The following is a 9010-nucleotide window of genomic DNA, read 5'->3' as shown; positions in this document are numbered from 1 at the left end:
CACAAGCATGCAACATATTCACACTCCAGGCCACCAGGGGGAGCTTTTGGGAAAGTTAGAAAGTTCCAGACAGCCATCTGAGGAGGACAGAGGGTCCACGGAGCTGTGTGTTAGGGGTCGAGTTCCCGCCTCTGCACAGGGGGAGTCTCGAACCATCTCCGCTGTGGTCTCCCATTCTTCTCAAGCCGCAGAGGAGCCTGCTCAGCGGAGACGTCGGTCTCAGCGTCTGGCTCAACCTGATACTGTGTGGATGGTAACTGCTGCCTTTCCAGGCTCACCCATTGTAGCCAGTACTGGTCAGCGGCGAGCAGACGTCTCTGGGACTAAGTCCTGCTTTTCCCCTTCTGAGCATGCCCATGGTAAGACCTCTCATTGGAGGTCAGGGGTCACATGCTCAGGTAATGCAGCAGCTCCCATTGGTCCTCTAGGAAGGTCCTGAAGTTGCTCAGGTACTGTGGTGGCTCCCATTGATCCTCTAGGAAGGTCCTGAAGTTGCTGCAGCTATAAAAGGTTTGCATGGCCATGTGCTAGGATCAGCTTATGTCATGAGCTTTTGCTATTCAGTGGTCTTGTCTGCTTGTGGTCAAGGTCCGGCTGAAATAAGCCACTAGAATATCGGCACCTCCGGTGAGGAGTTTTGTATGGTGAATTCAGGGCTGGCGTAAAACCATTAGAATTTCGGCTCCATTGGAGAGGAGGTGTTTGTGTGCTTGCTACTCCCTGACCACTGATTGCTTTTGCTCTGTTAGGCAGCTGTGTTCTCCTCTGATGCTAACAGGGCACAGCGTTTTCTCTTCTGTGCGACTCTGAGAAGTAACAGAGTTTGCTTATACCGCCATATTGTGCTGCCATTTGCTAGCAGCCGGGTTGTCTCCTGCACGGTGGACCCCGGGTTGCGAACGCACCAATAATTATATCTAAATATACTTGGTGTGCTCCGCCAGCCCTAATACTGTGCATGCCCTAAGAGCTGCAGCTCCCAGAAGGAGACATTTCAGAAAGCAGGATACATTGCAGTGAGCATGCAGGAAAGCAAAGCACAGGAGAGGATACCAGAAGGGGACCAGCCCCGAGCAGGCTGCCTCCTTCTGAGGCGCAGATAACCGGTAGCCGGAACACCGAGGTAGTAAGGACCTCTATGCCTTGCTTCAGAGACCACATTTCAAAAACCTGACCTGCACATCCAAACATAGACTGAGTGTGAACAGGTGCTGAACCCAGAGTCGCCAACTCGTATATAGTTAAATAAATAGGGCAGCACACTGCAGCGCCAAAACATGCAAACTTGAAAAAACGAAATTTGAACTGCATTACTGCACTAGAAAAATGAGAGCTTTTAGCGCACAAAAATGGCCAATTTTATGTGTACCTCGTAGCCACGTTAAGGCATCTCTCTTATACGAGGTCCTACGTTTATTCTCAGTGAGGTAGGTCAAACGTCTCCATCTGAATGGGTACATGTGAAACCTCTTCTTGGACTCAAATTCTCTCTCTATGTGGAGGGGTATTGGACCTACTATAATTAAAACACCTGAAGCTAGGAGGCGGGGAGTGCACGATCAGTGTGCTGCCCTATTTATTTAACTATATACGAGTTGGCGACTCTGGGTTCAGCACCTGTTCACACTCAGTCTATGTTTGGATGTGCAGGTCAGGTTTTTGAAATGTATTCTCTAGCCTTCTGATCGTGCACTCCCCGCCTCCTAGCTTCAGGTGTTTTAATTATAGTAGGTCCAATACCCCTCCACATAGAGAGAGAATTTGAGTCCAAGAAGAGGTTTTTACATGTACCCATTCAGATGGAGACGTTTATTCTCAGTGAGGTAGGTCAAACGTAGGACCTCGTATAAGAGAGATGCCTTAACGTGGCTACGAGGTACACATAAAATAGGCCATTTTTGTGCTCTAAAAGCTCTCATTTTTCATATTTCTAGTGCAGTAATGCAGTTCAAATTTCGTTTTTTCAAGTTTGCATGTTTTGGCGCTGCAGTGTGCTGCCCTATTTATTTTGCTTCAGAGACCGGCATGACAGCTAGTTGCACGTTACCTGTTCGCACTTACACCCAGGAGGCACAGTGGCACCCCTCAGTCCCTATAAACAGCCTCAAGCCTCCAGTCATACCGGTTTTGTCCTATCCGACTACGGGGGACAGAGCAAGAGAGACACCACATCTGTGAGGGCCTTATTTGAAGTTTATGTGGTAAGGGACTACACCACTACAGCGCAAGGGAAGGCTATTGATTTCCACCTGGACAAGGGGACTCTGGAATTGTCTCCAAACCGGCCGGACTCTACCTGCCCTGTGATCTGGACTGTGGCTGCTGAAACCAACAGTAAACAAGGTAAAGAGACTGCAATCCTGCATCCTCATTCTTCACTGTACCTCTCACCATTCTACCATCTACACACTGGGAAGCCCTGGGGATATACTTCACCTGTGGGAAGGTATACTATCTAGCTGCCATAACATCACCCCAGCGGACCCCTTAAAGCAGCGTCGGTCACCCTGACCGAATACCACAGGTGGCGTGACGAACACAAACTTTATCTCTTTAAAGACCTTTCCCTTTTATACGGGGCCAGGCCCCTGACCGGGTCAGCCATCATGACATCCCCCTGTGAACCGCAGGACCTGGTACCGAGTATCCCCCTTGCCCTGATGGGGCGCTCCATCAGCATGTATGGCCTGCTGACCTCAGTGGGCATCGGTGCTAGAGCAGCAGGATTTACCAGGTGAGTAGTGTTTTATAAGATCTTCTGCAGTCAGTTTTGCTCTCGAGCTTCACAATGCACAATTGTGGATTTGATTTTGTATCATAATTTGAACAATTTGTGAATCGTTAGGGCTCGCTCAGACTGGGGGTAGCCAGCGTATAACTCGGACGAGTGCCATCAAAAACTTGTTGCATGCTGCAATTGTCAGCGTATATTGGACAAGTCTATGGGTGCCTGCAAAACATCGGACTGCACTCGGATGTGATCCAAGTACAATGCGATCACGGACGCCTGCAATGGTGGTTATGGATTACTTTCTCCATCTCCTCCGCACCTGTTCTGCAATTCTGTCATGCGAGAGGATCGGATCACAGTAAGATGGCCCTCGGCTTGCGCTCAAAGCAAAATTTGAGCCGAATGTCATTAGCAAATCGCATCCAATGCATCGGATGATATACACTAATGTGACCCCGGCCTAAATGTTTTTATAATTGGATGTTCTTGACTTTTCTCTTTTTTCCTGTACATGGGTAGTCAGTTCACATAAAAAGTAATAGTAAAACCTGGCAAAAAATAATCTCATCCATTCCAATTCATCACATGAAATAATAGATTATAACACTGGATACGTCTGGAATACCGTATTTTTCGGACTATAAGACGCACCGGACTATAAGGCGCACCCAGGGTTTAGAGGTAGCAAATAGGGAAAAAAATATTTGAAGCAAAAAAATGTGGTAAAATATTTAATAACATACTATTATATATAATAACACCACATATAATAGTATGTTATTATGTTGGAAGCTGCGGGACCAGTGTGGTGTCTGTACAGTACTATATGAAGATGCTGGAGGGTGAGTATAAGAATGGGGGCACAGGGCTTATATTTAAAGCACCACTCCAGCACTGCAAAATAACACTGGAGTGCTGCTTTAAAATCCAATGGGAGAACTATAACTCCCAGCATGTCCTGCAGATCCTATGACATGCTGGGAGTTATAGTTCACTAAAGAAGTGGCAGAGTGCTTTATTGTGTTTTGGAAAGACTAACCTCTTAATTGTGGCAGCCAGCCACACTGTGGTGAGGTAAAAGCATCCCATGACTGCACACAGAGCCCTCCCTCTTGTTGCCTTTCCACAGCACAGGTAATGGAAGCCAGCAGATTCTAGGGTTGAAGTCTGAAGGACCTGTGATGATGTCAAGAAGAGGGAGGGCTCTGTGCTGCCATGTGATGCTCCAGCCCACCCACTTCTGATATCATCACAGGTCCTCCTTGTGCACACTGCACAGCACTTAGCTCCAGCCCAGGAAGGTACAGCTATCTCCTCTCCCCCGGACCCTGCTGCTGCTGCCTCCTCTCCCCCGGACACACGGATCTCCCCAGCTGCTGCAGGAATCAGCGCTGGGGAAGCCATGTGTGTCCCTGCTTAAGTGCAGTATTCATTTGCCTCTCCAGGCTCACAGCTGAGCTGATAGGTGGGCGGGGAGTAGCTAATGAATACTCACTGCACTTAATCATCGGGACCACATGGTTTCCCCAGCACTGATTCCAGGCAGCCCGGACATCCTGAAGTGGGATAACAGTGCGATCCCACTCACTGCTGCCCCCCTCCCCACATGCTACATCCGTACCATAAGACGCACCCACACTTTCGTCCCAAATTTGGAGGAAAAAAAGTGCGTCTTATGGTCAGAAAAATACGGTAATTAGAAGCTTAGCCATGACATTAAACATGAAGCTACTTAATGCTACTAATTAGAGATTCTACACACAGAAATTCTACACAGAAATCGTTATTTTTCCCTGTTTAGTGTAAATACAAGTTGTTTGGGGATTATTACACAGATTATATGTTTGTACATGTAATTTCCCTGCTATCACTTACTCGTATTCTATAAACAATCTGCCCCATTACATGAACCCTGAGGACACCGGACAAGGAATCCTGCTGACTGCGACAAGTATTTGTGCCTAGAGGTGGGTTTACACAAAACAATGGGACACACGATCCAAAGTGAAATATTAGGAAAATTATCTGTACACTGTATTTAAAGGAATGTGTCATCGGAAAGTGACTTATTGTTTAAAGCAAGTTCGTGTGTTAGGCTACTTTCACACTTCCGTCTTTTCATATCTGTTGCAATGCGTTGTTTTGGGGAAAAAAAAACGGATCTTGCAAATGTGCCCGCAGGATCCGTTTTTTTTCCCATAGACTTGCATTAGCGATGGATCGCGACTGATGGCCACACGTCGCATCCGTCGTGTGACGGATCCCTCGTGCTCCAGTGGGATCTGCATCTATGTTCAGAATGGGGCGCTACCAATTGACAGGTAATCCGAATTCCTAAACAGGTGAATGGAAATATCAGCTGTGTTCTAAAGATGGAAGCGGGTCCTATGGGAGGGACCTGCATCTACTATACATTTATGGCATGTTCCATAGTTGTGCCATAGTTATACAAGATGTAAATATTCATTTAGATGCATCTCATAGAAGGTCACAATCCAAGCAGCAACATAAAAACCAACAATATTAGCAATATTCTCTCCTCCAGGCGGCAATAGCTGGAATTACATTTAGAAATTAAAGTCAATTTCACAAAGCCATAGTACAGATACATTTTAGGCATTGTATCACATGGATTTCCTCTTTGCTTCGAATGAACCAAACTGCCATCTCCATAGAACTCCAGGGTGATCTTAGGTTGGAGTGAGCAGAACCACATGAGATCTGGGTCTTGCACATGTAACACAGAGCATAACATTTAGATCATATTATGACCATTTGATGATTAGCAGGTTATAAAGCCTCCTGGGCCATATTAGCCTTTGTATGGTGCAATCCACAACAAACCTAAATCTCACATTGCCTCCACAATACTAGTCACAAATGTCTCCTAGTCATCCATAAATGCCACATATTAAACCAATGAAGCGCCATACATAATTGTTCCATTTGCACTTAGATTAAAAACGTAGTTGAGATCGTCTGAAGATGCCCAAAGTGTTTCACAGGGCAAATAGAAGTGTGATAGTGTAAGAAATTAGACACTATGGGCCAGATTCATTATCGCATTTGCACCTGTTTTTTGTCTAAGTTTTTGGTATTTTGTGCATTTTTTTCGTTTGCCCCATATTCACCTCTTCATTAGCACCTTTTATTAGGTCTATTTTATAAGTATTTCCCTGTATTTGTTTTTATGTTCATCATTGTGCGCAGAGTTTAGGGTTTCTAAATGTTTACACGTGAGTAGTGATCAGCGAGTATACTCGTTACTCGGGTTTTCCCGAGCACGCTCGGGTGACCTCCGAGTATTTGTTAGTGTTCAGAGATTTAGTTTTCGTCATCTCAGCTGAATGATTTACAGCTACGAGACAGCTTGAATACATGTGGGGATTCCCTAGCAACCAGGCAACCCCCACATGTACTCAGCCTGGCTAGTAGCTGTAAATCATTCAGCTGAGATGACGAAAACTAAATCTCTGAACACTAACAAATACTCGGAGGTCACCCGAGCAACGAGTATACTCGCTCATCACTACACCTGAGTCATAATTTGTGTATTTTGTCAAAATTTTGTTGCAAATGTTCTTCAGTCCCAACTAGAATGATTTTGTGTACTCCAGATATTTTGGTGCAATCTTGTGCACTATTTTGCAAAATATGCGTTTTTTTGTGCTAAAAAGTTGCAAAAAAAGTTTAAAGAGAAAAATTAAGATCATTTTTTTCTTTTTGCAAAAACTGAATTGTGCGCCATTTTGAAGAATTTGGAGGAAAAAAATAGCAAGGAGTACAAGAAGACCAAAAAAGTGGCTTAAAAAAACCTGCACATGTTGAATGGGTGCCTACAGTAACGTGCACCAACACATGGCGCTGCACAGCACCCTATAAGGATACACCCATGCCCTTGGCTTGCCCTCTAAACTGCAAAGATTCTTCAAGTTAAAAAGTCAAATCATTCACAGATGCAAGCAAGAAGCGTTTCTTAATCTCGTCATGTGAATGCACCATATCTACCTCTGTAAATAAACATTTTCACTTCTGCATTACCTATGAAGTGTGCCATGTATAAATCTTGCTACATCTCTTGGTTGGCGTACTTTAGATTTCTATTTGGCACAAAAAAATTAGTGCATTTTAACCCCTGCACTTAGCCATTTCCGTTTTCTAAATTTTCTAAAAAAAAAAAAAAAAGTGTTTTGTGAGGTGCAGAAAGCAGCTAAAACAAATAATAAAGGTGGAGCACAGCATGAGCTCCAGAATCTTGGCGCTTATTGTGATAGAATTATGGTGCATTTGGAACAGTAGAATCTGGAACCTCAGGAAGAAAAATGAAAAGCAGTTTATAGTTTCCTTTAAAAAGTTGAAAAAAAAAAAAAAGTACACAGTGAAGCATTTAATCTTCACCGAGTGCACGAGCCAGAAAAGTACTGTACTCCGTAATCCCGAGCAGCAGGAAAGTACTTTGTGTACTGTGTACTCGTGTTGTGTTTTCACACAGCCAAGTCGTGTTTATTAGCTCACTTCTGAGTACGCTTTGTACTTCTATGTCTTTTGTAGCACAGTCAGGCGGTGATTGCTAGCTGCAGCAGTGACTATGTGAAGTATGTATGATGCAGACATTCCACAGAAGTTATGCCACCCTGTCTACAACTGCTTTCCCCTTTGCAAGGAATGTGATCTCTGAACTGTAGGGAGAAAAAGAGAGGTGATAGAGAGCAGAAAATACATTTCTGCAAAATATCCCTTGTTCTTCCACAAATGCCAGTCTGAATGTCTTTATAGGGTTGTGTAAGACAAGAGGATGTTTGAAAAAGGATGTAAACTTACACTTACACAGTCACTGAACTGCAGCCAAGCATGCTCTAGTGTCCTATGCCGTATTCTCCGCTGCAGCTCGCTTTGGACAGGCAGGATAAAGATACAGCAAAATTTGAATATTCATTTTTCATTTATGGAACAAGGTAAAAGCCTCTAATAATCCAGATCTGCCAATAATTGATGAATGAGCGTTTGTAGGAACATCTGTTCTCAATAGCCAACCAGTGTAAAGCTTGTATGGGGGTGAATGATTGTTTCTACATCAGATATTACACGAGAAGATGTGCCGCTGATCAATGATGATTTTTGGATCCACGTAATAGATGCAATAAGTCAACAAATGAGCATGTGGTCAATTTGAATATCTTCTTTCTTCCGATAATTGGCCCATGTAAAAGGGCGTTAAGGTACCTTCACACATAACGATATCGTTAACGATATCGTTGCTTTATGTGACGTAGCAACGATATCGTTAAGGAAATCGTTATGTGTGACAGCGACCAACGATCAGGCCCCTGCTGGGAGATCGTTGGTCGCTGAGGAAAGTCCAGAACTTTGTTTCGTCGCTGGACTCACTGCAGACATCGCTGGATCGGCGTGTGTGACACCGATCCAGCGATGTCTTCACTGGTAACCAGGGTAAACATCGGGTTACTAAGCGCAGGGCCGCACTTAGTAACCCGATGTTTACCCTGGTTACCAGCGTAAAAGTAAAAAAACAAACACTACATACTTACCTACCGCTGTCTGTCCCCGGCGCTGTGCTTCTCTGCACTCCTCCTGCACTGGCTGTGAGCGTCGGTCAGCCGGAAAGCAGAGCGGTGACGTCACCGCTCTGCTTTCCGGCCGCTGTGCTCACTGTCAGTGCAGGAGGAGTGCAGAGAAGCTGAGCGCCGGGGACAGACAGCGGTAGGCAAGTATGTAGTGTTTTTTTTTTTACTTTTACGCTGGTAACCAGGGTAAACATCGGGTTACTAAGCGCGGCCCTGCGCTTAGTAACCCGATGTTTACCCGGGGACCTCGGGATCGTTGGTCGCTGGAGAGCTGTCTGTGACAGCTCTCCAGCGACCAAACAGCGATCGACATCGTTGTCGGTATCGCTGCAGCGTCGCTGAGTGTGAAGGTACCTTTAAGTGGCCAATGCTCCTGGGCAATTGTTCTGTAACGGATTAAAGAGAAAGCAAAATGCCTGATCTTTTTCCCCCCAAACCCTGTCTTCAGGGGAGAGATGAGATAGGCTAATACATATTAGATAGTTGACTCGTCATGTTAGTCAATGTTTATTTGCCTCCGGTGTTGCATTGTAAGGCCGGCGTCACACACAACGTATAAAAAATAAAAAAAAAGCAGTCAGTTTTTCATGGACGAGAATCACAGAACCAGAAACACATGGGCTACTTGCACATTGAACAAGTCTGTAGGAACCTATTCACACACCACCAAGAAACTTGAAGACACAAAAGAGCA

This window comes from Ranitomeya imitator, chromosome 6, assembly GCF_032444005.1.
Source record: "Ranitomeya imitator isolate aRanImi1 chromosome 6, aRanImi1.pri, whole genome shotgun sequence".
Lineage (NCBI taxonomy): Eukaryota > Metazoa > Chordata > Amphibia > Anura > Dendrobatidae > Ranitomeya > Ranitomeya imitator.
The sequence above is the reverse complement of the archived record's forward strand: the minus strand, read 5'-3'. Positions refer to the sequence as shown.